This window comes from Bos indicus x Bos taurus, chromosome 28 (assembly GCF_003369695.1).
Source record: "Bos indicus x Bos taurus breed Angus x Brahman F1 hybrid chromosome 28, Bos_hybrid_MaternalHap_v2.0, whole genome shotgun sequence".
In the NCBI taxonomy this organism is placed as follows: domain Eukaryota; kingdom Metazoa; phylum Chordata; class Mammalia; order Artiodactyla; family Bovidae; genus Bos; species Bos indicus x Bos taurus.
This window is the reverse complement of record NC_040103.1, coordinates 10932911-10944760: the sequence shown is the minus strand read 5'-3', so window position 1 is coordinate 10944760 and position 11850 is coordinate 10932911. Positions and strand designations below refer to the sequence as shown.

General features: G+C 38.4%; 1 non-coding gene across 1 annotated transcript; it reads right to left on the bottom strand.

Annotated features, from left to right (window-relative positions):
- Positions 1-1936: 1936 nt before the first annotated feature.
- On the bottom strand, positions 1937-2008 carry TRNAC-GCA. The gene has a single exon. It is a non-coding gene; the product is annotated as a tRNA-Cys (tRNA).
- Between the last annotated feature and the right edge of the window lie 9842 nt (positions 2009-11850).

Sequence of the window (11850 nt, the reverse complement as noted above, 5' to 3'; positions counted from 1 at the left end):
TTGTCTGACAAGGCCTTACAAATAGCTGAAAAATAAGAGAAGCTAAAGAGAAAGGAGAAAAGGAAAGATATACCATTTGAATGCACAGTTCCAAAGAACAGCAAGAATAGATAAGAAAGCCTTCCTCAGTGATCAATGCAAAGAAATAGAGGAAAACAATAAAATGGGAAAGACTAGAGATTGCTTCAAGAAAATTAGAGATACCAAGGGAACATTTCATGCAAAGATGAGTACAATAAAGGACAGAAATGGTAGGGATCTAACAGAGGCAGAAGATATTAAGAAGAGGTGTCAAGAATACACAGAACTATCCAAAAAAGATATTCATGACCCAGATAACCACGATGATGTGATCACTCACCTAGAGCCAGACATCATAGAATGTGATGTCAAGTGGGCTATAGGAAGCATCATGACAAACATAATTAGTGGAAGTGATAGAATTCCAGTTGAGCTATTTCAAATCCCAAAAGATGATGCTGTTAATACACCAAAAAATTTTGAAAAATCAGCAGTGGCCATGGGACTGGAAAAGGTCAGTTTTCATTCTAGTCCCAAAGAAAGGCAATGCCAAAGAAAGCTCAAACTACTGCACAATTGCACTCATCTCACACACTAGCAAAGTAATGCTCAAAATTCTCCAAAGCAGGCTTCACCAGTACATGAACAGTGAAATTCCAGATGTTCAAGATGGATTTAGAAAAGGCACAGAAAACAGAGATCAAATTGCCAACATCCACTGGATCATCAAAGAAGCAACAGAGTGCCAGAAAAAAAACATCTACTTTTGCTTTATTGACCATACCAAAACTTTGACTGTGTGGATCACAACAAACTGTGGCAAATTCTTAAAGAGATTGGGAGTACCAGATTACCTTACCTACCTCCTGAGAAATCTGTATGCAGGTCAAGAAGCAATGGTTAGAACTGGATGTGGATCAGCAGACTGGTTTCAAATTGGGAAAGGAGTCTGTCAAGGCTGTATATTGTCACCCTGCTGATTTAACTTATATGCAGAGTACATCATCTTAAATGCTGGGCTGGAGGAAGCACAAGCTGGAATGAAGATTGCTGGGAGAAATATCAACAATCTCAAATATGCAGATGACACCACCCTTTTCAGCCTCTTGATGAAAGTGAAAGAGGAGAGTGAAAATGTTGGCTTAAAACTCAGCATTTAGAAAACTAAGATCATGGCATCTGGACCCGTTACTTTGTGGCAAACTGTTGGGGAAACAATGGAAAGAGTGACAGCTAGAGTCCATGGGGGTTGCAAAGAGTTGAACATGACTGAATGACTGAACTGAACTGAAAATAACTGTTAATTAATCATGAAGGAAATTAACCAGAAAGTAACTATAAGGGAAATTAATTAGAGTCATTATAAGGAAAACAATTCTCATCATAAGAAACACTAACGTGCAAAACTAAATAATATGCTTCTAAACAGCAAATGGGTCAATGAAGAAATGAAAGAAAAAAATTTAAAAATACCTGCAGACAAATTAAAATGAAAATACAATGATTGAGAATATATGCAACAAAAGCAGAACCAAGAAGGAAATTTACAGTAATACAAACCTACTTCAGAAACAAACAAACAAAAATCTTAAACAACCTTACCTTATGACTAAAGAAACTAGGAAAAGAACAAACACACCCAAAGTTAGTAGAAGGAGATAAATCATAAAGATCAGAGCTGAAATAAATGAAATACAGAGTAAAATACAATAGAAAAAATTACTGAAACTCTACAAACAAAATTGATAAAACTTTAACCAGACTCATCATGAAATAAGAAAGTGAAAGTGTGAAGTTGCTCAGTTGTGTCTGACTCTTTGTGACCCATGGGCTGTAGCCTACCATGCTCCTCTGTCCCTGGGATTTTCCAGGCAAGAGTACTGTAGTGGTTTGCCATTTTCTTCTCCAGAGGATCTTCCCCATCCAGGGATCGAACCTGGGCCTCCTGCATTGCAGGCAGATGCTTTACCACCTGAGACACCAGGGAAATAAGAAAGGGGCCCCAAATCAATAGAATCAGAAACTTAAAAGGTAAAGGTACAAACAAAAATGCTGAATTGCAAAGGATCATAAAAGAGTACTACAAACAACTATAAATCAAATAGTTTGACAACCTAGAAGAAATGGACAAATTCCTAGAAAAGTACAGTCTCCAAGATTTGTGGTATCAGATTGGGTGGGCTGTGCTGGGTTGCAGGGAGGGAAGATTGGATGAAGTTGATCAAAATGTATAAACTTTCAGTTATAAGATAAATAAGTACTATAAATGTAATCTACAGCATAAGTATAATTAACTGCTGTATGTTGTACATAAAAATTTTTAAGCAAGTAAATCCTAAGAGTTTTCATCAAAAGGAACATTTTTTTCCCATTTCTTTAATTCTGTATCTATATGAAATGATGGATGTTCACTAAACTTATTGTGGCAATCATTTCATGATGTATATAATTCAAATCACTATGCTGTACACCTTAAACTTATACAGTGCTGTATGTCAATTACATCTCAATAAAACTGGGGAAAAAAAGAAATATTCCTTATATGCAACATCATTGGGCTTCTGAGGTGACACCAGCAGTAAAGAACCCACCTGACAATGCAGGAGACATAAGAGACACAGGTTCAGTCCCTGGGTTGGGAAGATCCCCTGGTGGCAGGCATGGCAACCCGCTATGGTATTATTCCCTGGAGAATCCCTTGGACAGAGGAGCCTGGCAGACTACAGTCCTGTTCATTTTAGTTCAGTCATTCTGTTGTGTCTGATTCTTTGTGACCCCACGGACTGCAACACACAAGATTTCCCTGTCCTTCACCATCTCCCAGAGTTTGCTCAAACACATGTCCATTGAGTCAATGATGCCATCCAACCACCTCATCCTCTGTCCTCCCCTTCTCCTCCTGCCCTCAATCTTTCCCAGCATCAGAGTGTTTTCCAATGAGTCAGTTCTTCTCATCAGGTGGCCAAAGTATTGGAGTTTCAGCCTCAGCAACAGTCCTTCCAATGAATATTCAGGACTGATTTCCTTTACCATTGACAGGTTGGATCTCCTTGCAGTCCAAGGGACTCTCAAGAGTCTTCTCCAACACCACAGTTCAAAAGCATCAATCCTTCAGCACTCAGCTTTCTTTTTTTTTTTTTTCACTCGTGTATCCTTACACAAGTGACAACATTCCTTATACAAATGTAACTCTATAGAGCTTGATTTTCTCCCCAAGATTCAAATGTTGAGTTCCTAACCTCCCTCCTGTGTGACTGTATTTAATGATAGGGTATTTAAGTGTGTGCATGTTCAGTCACTCTTTGCTATCCCAAGGACTGCATCTCATCAGGCTTCTCTGTCCATGGCATTTTTCCAGGCAAGAATACTGGAGTGGGTTGCCATTTCCTCCACCACAGGATCTTTCTGACCCAGAGATCAAACCCTCTTCTCCTGTATCTTTTGCATTGGTAGGCAGATTCTTTACCACTGAGCCATCTGAGAAGCCCCATTTAAAGAAATAATTAAGGCTGATTGAAGTTATTAAGGGGGCTTCCTACGTGGCGCTAGTGGTAGAGAACCTGCCTCTCAATGCAGGAGACATAAGAGAAGTGGGTTTGATCCCTGGGTCAGGAAGATTCCCTGGTTGAGGGCATGGCAACCCACTTCAGTATTCTTGCCTGGGAAATCTCATGGACAGGGAGCCTGGCAGGCTTAGCATGCAGGCAAAGTTATTACCGTCAGCCCTAATCCAGTATGGCTGGTGTCTTACAGAAGATGAGATTAGGACAGAGACACACACATGGAGGGAAGGCCATGTGAAGACACAGGGAGAAGACAGCCATCTACTTGTCAAGAAGGAAAGCCTCAGGAAAAACCAATCCTGCTGACTCTGAGCTTCCAGAATTGTGAGAAAATAATTTTCTGTTGTATAAATCATTCAGCCTGTGTTATTTATTATTGTAGCCATAAAATACTAATACACTACCCATAGAAAGAATGCTACTCTATTAGAACAAAGTTAACATAGAATCGTAATCATTTGAAAAAATTAAAAACGTCTATCCGTGAAAAGGTTAAAATACAAAGTGCACAAAGTTACCACACAGAAGTACTATTATTCTTAGCACCATTATTCTTGCTATCCATCTTCTGTCTATGAAGACCAACTTGTGCAGTATCAGCCCTAGCATTTTTCAGATCTTTTTCTTCACTTTAGGCTATGCACTACTGTACATCTTAGAATCATCCTGGACTTTGGGAGAAAGTTATTTAAGATATTTCACAGAAAACAGAAAAAATCAGTTCCATTCACTTCATAACTTACGGATGTTCGGTAAACTGTTAATTAAATTTATACCATTTTGATAAGACTAACTTTCTCATAAACTTAAATCAAAACAGTGCAAATAGCTATGCTTCTAATTATGCACAAAACTTGTAAAACAAATTTCAAATGGCAATATAGTAAACTGAGGGAAAATTAAAAAGATATATGTATTTGGCAATTTACCCCAGAATTAACCACAGGGCAATTGTGAAATGATTTAATTGATAATATTAAACATACCCAGAACTATTCAAGAATATGCCCTTTAGGGCTTCCCTAGTGGCTCAGTAGTAAAAAAATCTGCCTGCCAATGCAGGAGACATTGGTTCAATTCCTGGTCCAGGAAGACCCCACATGCTGCAGAGCAACTAAGCCCAGTGTACCACAACTACTGAGCCTGCGCTCTAGAACATGAGAGCCACAACTCTTGAACCTACGTGCCACAACTCCTGAAGCCCGCACGCCCTAGAGCCTGTGCTCTGCAACAAGAGAAGCCACTGCAATGAGAAGCCTGTGCACCCCAACTGGAGAGTAGCCCCCACTCACTACAAAAAAGAGAAAAGCCTGTGCAGCAGTGAAGACCCAGCATAGCCAAAAACAAAATAAATTAATTAATTGAAAAAAAAGAGAATATGCTCTCTAAAGTCAAGGTAGACCTCTCAGCCCAGAGGTTCATCTCAGATTTATAGATTGTTTAATTTCTACCATCCAAACTTCAGTTCTTCCACTCTGATTTTGATAACCACATACTTATGATACAATAAATTACACCTTATTTAACGGCTTAATATTTTGATGTTGCAAATGTTTATATGACATAGAAAACTGATTTGAAATTTATTTTGATAATTACTTTGATTGTAATTATTCATATTATCTTTAATCTACATAAATCAGAAAGCTGCTATACTAGTTTACTCAGCTACTGTAACAAATTGCCACAGACTGGATGGTTTAAAACAACAGAAATGAATTCTCTCACCATTCTGAATAACTTAGGTTCAAAATCAAGGTATTAGAAACACGACACTCCTTTCGGAAGTTTCAGGAAAAAATCCATACTTTGTCTCTACCGGCTTCTGGTGACTGTTTGCATGCCTTTACTTCCAGCCTCATCACTTCAAATTCTGCCTTTATAGTCACATTGCCTCCTCCTCTTCTGTCTGCATTATCTCTGTTTGCTTCTCTCTTATGAGGATATGTGATTCCACTTATGGTCCACTTGAATACTCCAGGATAATCCATCCATCTCAAGATCTTAATTCTAATTGCATCTGCAAACACCCTTTTTCAAATAATGTCTTCATGTTCCACAATCTTGACATGTCCATTATTCAGCCTCTTATGGGGTCATGAAGAGTCGGGCACAACTGAGCGACTTCACTTTCACTTTTCACTTTCATGCATTGGAGAAGGAAATGGCAACCCACTCCAGTATTCTTGTCTGGAGAATCCCAGGGATGGAGGAGCCTGGTAGGCTGCAGTCCATGGGGTTGCGAAGAGTCAGACATGACTGAGCGACTTCACTTTCACTTTTCACTTTCATGCATTGGAGAAGGAAATGGCAACCCACTCCAGTATTCTTGTCTGGAGAATCCCAGGGACGGAGGAGCCTGGTGTGCTGCAGTCCATGGGGTCGCTAAGAGTCAGACACGACTGAGCGACTTCACTTCCACTTTTCACTTTCATGCATTGGGGAAGGAAATGGCAACCCACTCCAGTATTCTTGCCTGGAGAATCCCAGGGACGGCGGAGCCTGGTGGGTTGCCGTCTACAGGATCACACAGAGTTAGACATGACTGAAGTGACTTAGCAGCAGCAGCATAGCTTCTTCTTTCCCTTCAGAAAAAGTAAAAATGTTTCAATGCTGATTACATTATTTTTCAAATTATGTGTATTATTGTATTTGATAAAATGCAGTAATGTCAAAGATTTTACTGATTGAAAAGATTGATGAGCTAAATTTTCTAGCCTAATACATAATTTTCCTGCTCTATTGGGACTCTGGTATGTAATTTCCCACTTTAAATTTATTCCTGTTACATTTTCCCTAAACGTTGAAGTTTAATACATGAAGCTTAAATACATGAGAAGGCTGTAATCACTTTTATATGTTTCTGATTTCTTATCGTCCAAACTCCTTTGCAGATGCTAGACAATTCTCTCACTTCATTTTCAAAACTTCCAACACCCTGATAAGGATTCATTTTTATAGGAAACATCTTATAATCAATGATATTTAATACAGGTCAAATCTCGTTAAAAACAAACACTATAACGGTCAGTTCAGTTCAGTCGCTCAGTCATGTCCGACTCTTTGCGACCCAATGAACCGCAATATGCCAGGCCTCCTTGTCCATCACCAGCTCCCAGAGTCTACCCAAACCCATGTCCATTGAGTCGGTGATGCCATCCAACCATCTCATCCTCTGACGTCCCCTTTTCCTCCTACCCTCAATCTTTCCCAGCATCAGGATCTTTTCAAATGAGTCAGCTCTTTGCATCAGGTGGCCAAAGTATTGGAGTTTCAGCCTCAGCATCAGTCCTTCCAATGAACACCCAGGACTGGTATCCTTTAGGTTGGACTAGGTGGATCTCCTTGCAGTCCAAGGGACTCTCAAGAGTCTTTTCCAACACCACAGTTCAAATGCATCAATTCTTCTGTGCTCAGCTTTCTTTATAGTCCAACTCTCACATCCATGCATGACCACTGGAAAATCCATAGCCTTGACTAGATGGACCTTTGTTGGCAAAGTAATGTCTCTGGTTTTTAATGTGCTGTCTAGGTTGGTCATAACTTTCCTTCCAGGGAGTAAGCATCTTTTAATTTCATGGCTGCAATCACCATCTGCAGTGATTTTGGAGCCCAGAAAAATAAAGTCTCCCACTGTTTCCACTGTTTCCCCATCTATTTGTCCTGAAGTGATGGGACTGGATGTCATGGTCTTAGTTTTCTGAATGTTGAGCTTTAAGCCAACTTTTTCACTCTCCTCTTTCACGTCCATCAAGAGGCTCTTTAGTTCTTCTTCACTTTCTGCCATAAGGGTGGTGTCATCTGAGGTTATTAATATTTCTCCCAGCAATCTTGATTCCAGCTTGTGCTTCCTCCAGCCCAGCGTTTCTCATTATGTACTCTGCATATAAGTTAAATAAGCAGGGTGACAATATACAGCCTTGATGTACTCCTTTTCCTATTTGGAACCAGTCTGTTGTTCCACGTCCAGTTCTAACTGCTGCTTCCTTACCTGCATACAGGTTTCTCAAGAGGTAGGTCACGGGGTCTGATATTCCCTTCTCCTTTAGAATTTTCCACAGTTTATTGTGATCCACACAGTCAAAGGCTTTGGCATAGTCAGACTATAACACTATATCTCTATGCTATACAAACTATAAAACTAAACATCTCTAATTAGTGCAAGGATTACCATTAATTTATTACTGAAATGCTTATTTCAAGTAGTTCCTGATATAACAAATACAGTACGACACAGAGTTTGGAAATAGCTCTATGCATATTATGATATAATTTAGTGATATTTGTTGTAACTGATCCTTTCTTATCCCTTATCCCCAATTAAGTTTAACTCCCAGTTTCTATCTCATTTTATAAATATTTTTCTCAGATTTTGCTGAATTTGCCTAAAAGGCCAAAGATTCATTACTATATTAAAAGGACTTTAAGCCTAAATTTGAAGGACAATGCTGCAAAGATGAATCATATTAGATAGCATTCCCACTTTCAAGGGGCCTACTATTTGGGAGTTGATACTGTCATCCACCTCCACAGTTACATTATAAAGCAATCAAGGATAATTGATACAATAAATCTGAGCAAAGTACAGAAGAATGAGTAACAAATTTTTACTGAAGAGACTGGAGAAGGCTTAACAAAGACATTCCATATCTTCTTCATCTATTAAATGCTTTTCTTGCTTCAATGTCTGTATCAACCTTCTCCAATGTCTTCAATGACAACTGATTGATAATATTGTGGTACTCATTTTGCAAATAATTTTGCAGGTAACATATGCCAGTTAGTATTTACATATAATCAGTTTAGTTCAGTCACTCAGTCGTGTCCAACTTTTACAACCCCATGGAATGCAGTATGCCAGGCTTCCCTGTCCATCACCAACTCCTGGAGCTTACTCAAACTCATGTCCATATAGTTAACATATAATGCTTCTCATTAAGCTTATTAAAGTGTATACTTGTTTGTTTTGTTTTCCCTGAGATTTTAAGATCCTTGAAAAAAGAGATTATATATTATTTATATCCAAATCATATATGCTGGCATACTGCCATGTTTGGTGAGGAATTAAATGCACATTTAATTTATTGAATAAATCACTAAAGAATACATGAGATTTTCACTTTTGCCCATAAAGTGTTAATAGCTGTAGGAATTTCTCACTCACTGCTATGAACTTATGAAAATTTATGCAAGAACTACTTAGAAGGGAAGTAAAGGATGTGATTTTTTGCCATCATCCCAAGTTACTGCCTGGAGGAAGTTTCCATACCACAATACAGACAGCAAGAAACCATAGGAGTACAAGGGTTTGTGGTAGTAGAGTCCGTGAACTGCGAAGATGGGACCATTGTTCCAGAGGCAGAGGTGACCAGAGAAATGCTTGCAGGAATGAACACATATTTAGCCAGTAATAAAGGTAAATTTAGAGAAGCTAAGTGACTAAGCCCAAGTAAAACCATTTACATTAGGTTTAACAACTGCAAATACATTATTTCATCAACTCTTTGAGTTAAGAATCCTTTGGGTTGTCATTTCACAAACCAGGAAAAAAACATTCAAAGAGTATATAAGCTGCCCAAATATATAGTAATATTAGACCATAAAAAGCACTTAAACTCAGATATTCTACTATCAAGTTCATCCTTTGATACTAAGGGCACTTTTTTGACCTCTAATCTCTCTTCATATGACTAATCTTTAAATATTAGAAGACAAATTTCTGTCTCAGCTTCTCAAGATGAATATCCTCAATTGATTTCATCACATTAATTTTTTTGACAACTACATCAAAATTCTGAATTTTATTAGGTTTTTGGCAGACTAATACTCAAAAGTGCATTTTACTTATTGACTCAATAAAGTGAAGTCGCTCAGTCGTGTCTGACTCTTTTCGACCCCATGGATTGTAGCCTACCAGGTTTCTCCGTCCATGGGATTTTCCAAGCAAAAATACTGGAGTGGGTTACCATTTCCTTCTCCAGGAGATCTTCCCAACCCAGGGATTGAATTCGGGTCTCCTGCATTGTAGGTAGATGCTTTACTATCTGAGAAGTCAATAAATTCAAATGTTCCACTGCATATGTATAGTATGAACTTGCTGAGCAGTGACAGTGTGTGAATAAGGCCTAATGGCAGCAACTGATTATTAAATATTAACTCAATCTGAGATAGCTCTGTTGCCTAACTCCTGAAAATATCCACTGTAATCTTCAATAGCATTACAGGTGGACAACAAAGTCTATAATATGGAAGTAATAATCCCATTTCCTCTGAGAAGAAACAACTAGTTTTTGATGTTCATCTTTTATTTTATTGAAGTATAGTTGATTACAATGTTGTGTTGGTGTCTGATGTGCAGCAAAGTGTTTCAGTTTAATATATATTTATATATACCACCTTGTTCATTCATTCTATATATAACAGTTTGCATCTGCTGATCCCAAATCCCAATCCATCCCTCTCCATCACTCCTCTCCTTGACAACCACAAGTCTGTTCTCCATGTCTAGGAGTTTGTTTTGTTTTGTAGGTAAGTTCATCTGTGTCATATGTTGGATTCCACATACAAGTGATATATGGTATTTGTCTTCCTCTTTATCACTTACTTGAATACAATCATCTCTAGGTCCATCCATGTTGCTGCAAAGGACAGTATTTCAACCTTTTTATGGTTAAGCAGTATTCCTTTGTACAGATGTATGACTGCTTGTTTATCCATTCATCTGTTGATGGACATTTATGTTGCTTCCATGTTTTGGCTATTGTAAATAGTGCTGCAGGGAACATAGGGGTGTCTTCATTTTTTTTGAATTATAGTTTTTTCCAGTGATGTTCATTTCCAGATAACACACAGACTGAAATATGTGCAGAGAGTGTGTGCAAATATGAGGACAGGTTTCATTGTAGGGATTATTGAAAAAGAATTGAGCCATTTAAACTGATAAAGGAAAAGCCTGAAGAACACTAAATGATGATATTAAATATTTTAAAGTGTTTCTATGAAAGAAGTATCAAGTTTATTTTATGTAGTTCCCTCAGGTAAATGTGCATCTAGAAGTGCCCAAGAGAATTTGGGATCAATATGAAGGATAGCTTCCTAACAAAGAAGAAAAAAATTAGTTCCCATTTTGTTCCTGGAAACATCCAGAGTCTGTGTGATGTTTCAGAAATGTAATGTAGTGAACCATTTCTTTTCTTCACTCTTACCAAAGCTTCCTTAAGCAAGTATGAAACATCCAGAGATACCACTTGCCCACATGTGAGCCACAGCCACAGAGCTCCTTTGAGCTTCGTTTTCTGTTTTCAATATGCCTACTTTCTTACTCCTGGCTCCATCTCCTACTTAAAAAGGCTCCTGTCTTTTAGATTTGTTACTGACATTTGGATTCTCAGATCTGATATCTTGTTCAGAGTTCAGTTCAGTTCAGTTCACTCGCTCAGTCGTGTCAGACTCTTTGCGACCCCATGAATCACAGCACGCCACGACTCCCTGTTCATCACCAACTCCCGGAGTTTACCCAAACCCATATCCATCGAGTCAATGATGCCATCCAGCCATCTCATCCTATGTTGTCCTCTTCTCCTCCTGCCCCCAATCCCTCCCAGCATCAGGGTCTTTTCCAGTGAGTCAACTCTTCACATGAGGTGGCCAAAGTATTGGACTTTCAGCTTCAGCATCAGTCCTTCCAATGAACACTCAGGACCGACGTCCTTCAGAATGGACTGGTTGGGTCTCCTTGTAGTCCAAGGGACTCTCAAGAGTCTTCTCCAACACCACAGTCCAAAACTATCAATTCTTCGGCGCTCAGCTTTCTTCACAGTCCAACTCTCACATCCATACATGACCACTGGAAAAACCATAGCCTTGACTAGACGGACCCAGAGTTAGTTCCACTCAATCTTTCCTCTCTGAAAACTGTTTAGTAAAATGTGATGCAGTCTAAGGAGCAAATATAAAAAATGGGATTGTATTAAACAGTCCAGTATGACAGATTGCTTTATATAACCTGCAAAGTCCCCACTACTTTAGGTTTCCATCATTCTATAGTTAATATCCCCTACATTTTAATGAATGTGGCTTCCTTCTTAAAAGAGATTAATAATTTAATTAAAAACTATACTTATATACCTATACACCTTAAAAATAATTATGTAAGTTATTGTTTTTACAATTTAAAATTTCAATAAGGATATTTATAAATTCACTTGTCTTTTCTCAACACAATACCTCCAATGAACATCATTGACTTCATATCTGTTGTTAGTCA